Source organism: Clytia hemisphaerica, unplaced genomic scaffold, assembly GCF_902728285.1.
Source record: "Clytia hemisphaerica strain Z4C2 unplaced genomic scaffold, Clytia hemisphaerica genome assembly, whole genome shotgun sequence".
Taxonomy (NCBI): Eukaryota; Metazoa; Cnidaria; class Hydrozoa; order Leptothecata; family Clytiidae; genus Clytia; species Clytia hemisphaerica.
Genome location: NW_027103507.1, coordinates 2,257,269 through 2,263,354, shown reverse-complemented (window position 1 = coordinate 2,263,354; position 6,086 = coordinate 2,257,269). Strand labels below are relative to the sequence as shown.

The 6,086-nt window shown below is 34.3% G+C and overlaps 1 long non-coding RNA gene across 1 annotated transcript; it reads left to right on the top strand.

Annotated features, from left to right (window-relative positions):
* Positions 1 to 620: 620 nt before the first annotated feature.
* Positions 621 to 5,765, top strand: LOC136798964 (uncharacterized). The gene is made up of 3 exons (XR_010845464.1): positions 621 to 659; positions 5,033 to 5,092; positions 5,447 to 5,765. It is a non-coding gene; the product is annotated as an uncharacterized lncRNA (long non-coding RNA).
* Positions 5,766 to 6,086: the final 321 nt, after the last annotated feature.

The window sequence follows — 6,086 nt, the reverse complement described above, 5'->3', positions numbered from 1 at the left end:
TCAATCGCGAGTTCACCGTTTACAAGGCGAGAAAAAAAGATCGGTTACTAGTCTTGCTCAAAACTCGATCTTGGAGAGTAATGGCGAAACAGAAATGTTGTTTGAAATTTTTCACAGATTCTCGTATTGTAAAGGGATCTATTTATCCTTTAGCAGTGTTAATATTAACTGAATTAGTTGTTGACATCATTCAACTATACGTGTATAAAGTTTGTAGGTGTATTTTTCAGTGATGATGGAGATACAGTTAGATATAATTTTTAAGGGTGAAATTTAAAGTGTCTAGCAAATGGTTACCAACTGCCAATATGGATTACAAAATGCAATAACATCTCTGTATTTTGAAATTCTAGAAGTATAGAATCATGCCTGTTATAAGTCTCAATCAAACTACCTTTACAATTTGGATGCAAAAGAAAAAAGAGCTTGGATATACACAGAAAACACACAGTGCATTTGCACATTTTCTGGTAACACATCTGACTGCTGGTGAGAGTGAAAGTGAACCAGAAACTGATTCCTCAAACAGCCAACAAAGTGAAACAGATGAAGAAATAATTGTTGCTGATGTTATTGAAAGTGATGACGAACAACAGACTGTAGGTCTAGAACCTGAACATACATGATGATGGCAATGCTCTTCTTCAGCAAGATACAGAGTGAGTGATTCTTATAAATCCCTAAATTGCAGTAGCAATTTTTACTACAATTAAGGTATAAAAACCAGGCGTAGTTAATCGATATAATCGATAATCTTGAGTAATCGATAAATAATTGATAAGTCCAGACGATGTCAATCGAACGGAATCGAACGAAAATTCCAATCGAATCAATCGAACGCAATCGAATGCAATCGAATGATTGCGATTCGATTGCCGAACGCAATCGAATATCAATCGAACGTAAAATTCTGGGTAAAATTCGATTGATTCGATTGATATTCGATTACGTTCGATTGATATTCGATTACGTTCGATTGATATTCGATTACGTTCGATTGATATTCGATTACGTTCGAATGCGTTCGACGGGTGGTCGATTAAATTAGATTCCAATTTACCTCAATTCCTTTCAATTTCGAGCGCCTCTTATTAGGGAGGTTAAGTATCGATACGATAGATAAATCAACGCAACGAACTGGCTTTGACACACAACCTGCAGTAAACATGTGGGCAGTGGGCCTGCATGATCTGCATTTTCTAGAATCCAGGCTAAAATGATTCATATCATCTCGTTTAACTCTTCAAATGTTGAACGAGAATCAACGTTAATCAACAGAATCAATCAGTCGAACCAGTCGAATGCATAAGCCAACCGAACGTAGTCGAATCATCGAATCAATCGAACACAATCGAATCCAGGCACTAATCGAACGCAATAGAATCAATCGAGAAAATCGCGGTAATATTCGATTGGCATTCGATTGCGTTCGGCAATCGAATTTCAATCATTCGATTGCGTTCGACTGCGTTCAATTGATTCGGCGTTCGATTCGTTCGATTGACAACGTCTGGATAAGTAATTGATGGATTAGATATCGATTAACCGATAGAATCAAAGCTCGATTATATATCGATCAATTTTGTCATTGATTGTTTATCGATTATAGATCGATTATACTTCGATTAAATTAAGTATCAATTAAAAATCGATTGGCTATCGTTCACAGCTTTTGATCGATTACAGTACATATCGATCAAAAATTGATTAATAATCAACAATCAAATAGTTAATCGATCAACTATCGATTCGTGATCGATTATTTATTAGATTTTAGGGAGTTTGGATTAACGTTCGACAATCGAATTTCAATCGGTCGATTGCGTTCTCGATTTGGTTCGACTGGTTCCATCGTCGATTCCGTTCGATTGAGATTGTCTGGCCGTGGTGAAATTCCCTTAGAAAGTATGCGAAACATATGCAAAAAGGAAGTATTAATATAAAACTTACATGCATAATTTGCATTATATTAAAGTAATCTTGTTGAAGAAAGATAAAAAATTTCCTTCTCTTGAAATCTAAAAATTTAAAACGGCAATTCGGCCACCATTTCACCGAACCTCCAAAGTCATTTGATTTGAGTTAAGGAACGGCGTATTTAAAAATACATGATTTCACTTTCAATTTTACAGTAAGTGAAAATACAGACCAGATATGCAACAGTCCCATGTTTCGACCAATTGTCCCAAGTTAGAGTAGTCGACGGTACCCAAATCAAAACAACATTTTACACGCAAAGAATTTTTTAGTAGACCTTTTTACCGAGAACTGAAAATAATAAAAAGAACCCAGTTTCCTTTTGAATCTAATGTGACCGCCATACTGGCCATCACGGCGTGCAGTCTCTTAGCGCCTAGAGCGTGTGTTTTTGATAAATAAGGAAGGGGAAACCAGACTAAGTGCGCAAATTATTTTTATCACGTGACTTGAAGCGTAATAAAGTTGTAAAATTTTAATGATGGATGTTGTAAAATTTTAATGATGGATATGAGAAATTGAAGAGAAAGTTTGCATGCGCTTCATACCGTGAGAAAGGGTAACTTGCATCAGTGGAGGCTAACATGCATAGCCCTCAAATGAAAGGCCCGGCTGGTCATTAAAATACGAAAATAAATCGAAACAAAAATGGTAGAGTAGAGCTGCGAGCGGAGCTGCGTATGTGTATTTTAATGACCAGCCAGGTCATTCATTTGAGGGCTATGCATGTTAGCCTCCACTGATGCAAGTTACCCTTTTTCACGGTATGTTGTGTAAAATTGTATATAATTTGGCTTCTTTTTTGATTGAAAGGATTGTAATGTTTACTGAACTTCTAGTTTGATGGATGAACTTGTTTGATAAGAATGATACCAAGAATTTCATTGAAGGTTTGTTTTGAATAAATATAAAAAATAAAAAATAGAAAATTTGTATCTTGTTTGTCTCAAGCATAAGAATCGTAAATTCCCTGCTAGCACTTCTGTTTTTTATTCAAAATTACCTAAATGTAAACAAACTGATAACCCTTCCATGGACGAAAATTTCATAAATTGCCAAAATAAAAAAATAATTCTGACCGACCAACCCACCTCCACAATCTAGGGTCAGGTGATGGCAAACCAACAATTATTTAAGCCCAGCCCCAGCTAGATCTATATCGATTCTTTTTTGGACCTACCGGGAGGTCCTTTAATTTGACCGTTGTCCGTTCGTCTGTTACAAGCTTTTCTCGGGATTGGCTCATTAGTTTTTTTTAATTTTTTGCACAATGGTACAAAATGGCAATGCCTGAAAAGTGACGGAGCCCGATTTTTGAAAAAAAATTTTGGGGGGCAAATTTGGGCCAAAAACTACCTAAAAATAAGGTTTTTTTGGACTTTGTGCAAATTGCTTCATTAGTTTTTCCTGATTTTTGGCAGAAAGATAGAGTGCAAGGTACCCTAAAATGTGGCTGAAGTTAATTTTTCTCGGAAAATTTTTTTTTCGTCGTCAAATACGGATTTTCGCAAATTTGGGCCAAAAAACTACCTAAAAATAAGGTTTTTTGGACTTGGTGCAAAATTGCTTCATTAGTTTTTCCTGATTTTTGGCAGAAAGATAGAGTGCAAGGTACCCTAAAATGTGGCTGAAGTAATTTTTCTCGGAAAATTTTTTTTTCGTCGTCAAATACGGATTTTCGCTTTTTTGGGGAAATTCCCTTTTACCATTTTCCTGTTAGCAGCTTTTTTCGGGATTGGCTCATTAGTTTTTTTTAATTTTTTGCACAATGATACAAAATAGCAATGCCTGAAAAGTGACGGAGCCCGATTTTTGAAAAAAAATTTGGGGGGGCAAATTTGGGCCAAAAACTACCTAAAAATAAGGTTTTTTGGACTTTGTTCAAAATTGCTTCATCATTTTATCCTGATTTTTGGCAGAAAGATAGAGTGCAAGGTACCCTAAAATGTGGCTGAAGTAATTTTTCTCGGAAAATTTTTTTTCGTCGTCAAATACGGATTTTCGCTTTTTTGGGGAAATTCCCTTTTACCATTTTCCTGTTAGCAGCTTTTCTCGGGATTGGCTCATTAGTTTTTTTTTATTTTTTGCACAATGATACAAAATAGCAAGGCCTGAAAAGTGACGGAGCCCGATTTTTGAAAAAAAATTTTGGGGGGCAAATTTGGGCCAAAAACTACCTAAAAATAAGGTTTTTTGGACTTTGTGCAAAATTGCTTCATTAGTTTTTCCTGATTTTTGGCAGAAAGATAGAGTGCAAGGCATCCTAAAATGTGGCTGAAGTAATTTTTTTCGGAAAATTTTTTTTCGTCGTCAAATACGAATTTTCTTTTTGGGGGGAAATTCTGTTTTACCATTTTCCTGTTAGCAGCTTTTCTCGGGATCGGCTTTTTATTTTATTTTTTTTTCATTTTTTGCACAATGATACAAAATAGCAATGCCTATAAGTGACGGAGCCCGATTTTGAAAAAAAAATTTGGGGTAAATTTGGGCCAAAAACTACCTAAAAATAAGGTTTTTTGGACTTGGTGCAAAATTGCTTCATTAGTTTTTCCTGATTTTTGTCAGAAAGATAGAGTGCTAGGTACCTTAAAATGTGGCTGAAGTAATTTTTCTAAGGAAAATTTTTTTTGTCATAAAATTTTCAAAAAAAGACGACCAAGTTACACAATGATAAAAGAAAATAAATCAGACGTTTTTGCATTGTTCTGAAACTTATTGTGTTTGCTCAATACCAATAGTAAAATATGTAGAATACCTACTTTTATCTGATATTGATCAAGGTAGGTCCATTCAGCATGTTGCTTGTTTAAATTGAAGCAAATTATAGGTCCTGCTTTTATATATCATCACAACTCATTGTTGGTGCATTTTTATGTAAACAAAACTTGAGTTCACATTTTTGTCTGATTGTATGTTTGATGGCTTTTTGAAAGGAACTTATGTTCAAGAGTAGCTTTTTTAAAAGCTATTTCAAATTTTTGCTTTCACTCAATGTAACCCTCAATGTAAATATAATGCGGATAAAATGAAAGAATGAATGACTAATTTTTCATAGGAATGTTTGATGATCAAATGTACTCTACAACATTGGGGAAAGCATTGAGCACAGTCATCTGTGAGTATAACCTTTTTAAACTGAAATTCTATTACTACACATTTTAATGGAACTGCTGTAAACAACGTCACTTCTCAGAGCTAAATGAATTAAAAAAATTTTCTAGCTATTTTCATTGAAAAGTATGAATTCTGGCCCAAATACTTTTAAAAGGCTTTTTCGTGAAGGTGAATGCCTCTTTATTATATTAAGAATTCTTAACAAATTGCAAGAGTTTATGCTTGTATTCTCACATTCAAATTTTTTTTAAATTTGAAAATCTTTGAAGCTGTGAAATCAAAATTTAAAATGTTCCTAGTAGTAAAATCAATCATTGCCTTAATTTTAAGACTGACATTTTTAAACATTTTTTAGAACTGCTGATAGTGAAAGAACATTGACTGAGAGTGAAAGAACATTGACAGCATTAAACTTGTCAATACATGATGAAGGAAAAATGAGTGGGTTTTTACAGAAATGGCAATGAACGTGTCAAGGAAATTTATTCAGACAGATAGAGGGAATCAGAATCAAGTGATGAAGAAAAATCTGCACTAAATGTAGCATCCTTGATGGTGGACAAATAAGTGACTGATAATGAATATGACAAGGATATTGATACATACACAGATACTGAAACAGAATCGGAAAGTTCAAGTGATGAAGAAGAATCTGATACGGATCAAATTGTATATATTGGGTATGTTTTGCTTACTTTTTACTTGATCATGATATCCAATCTGTTTTTCCACTGGTTCTCAACTTCAATTGAGCTAGAATCTGAGAATGTATGTATGTTAGTCAGTCAGTATGTAACCTCAATAAAACATTTGGACAGACTGGAGACTTCAAAAATGGTCAGATTTGGCTTAAATTTTGCTCACTTGTTCCTTGTGTGAATATCTGGGGGTGTTTTTGAAAATTTACAATTTTGTACGCAACAACACAATGGCCTTACTTTTTTCTTTCTTTGTTTGGATATGTGACAAAATTATGTGGTTAACTCGGTTGAAGT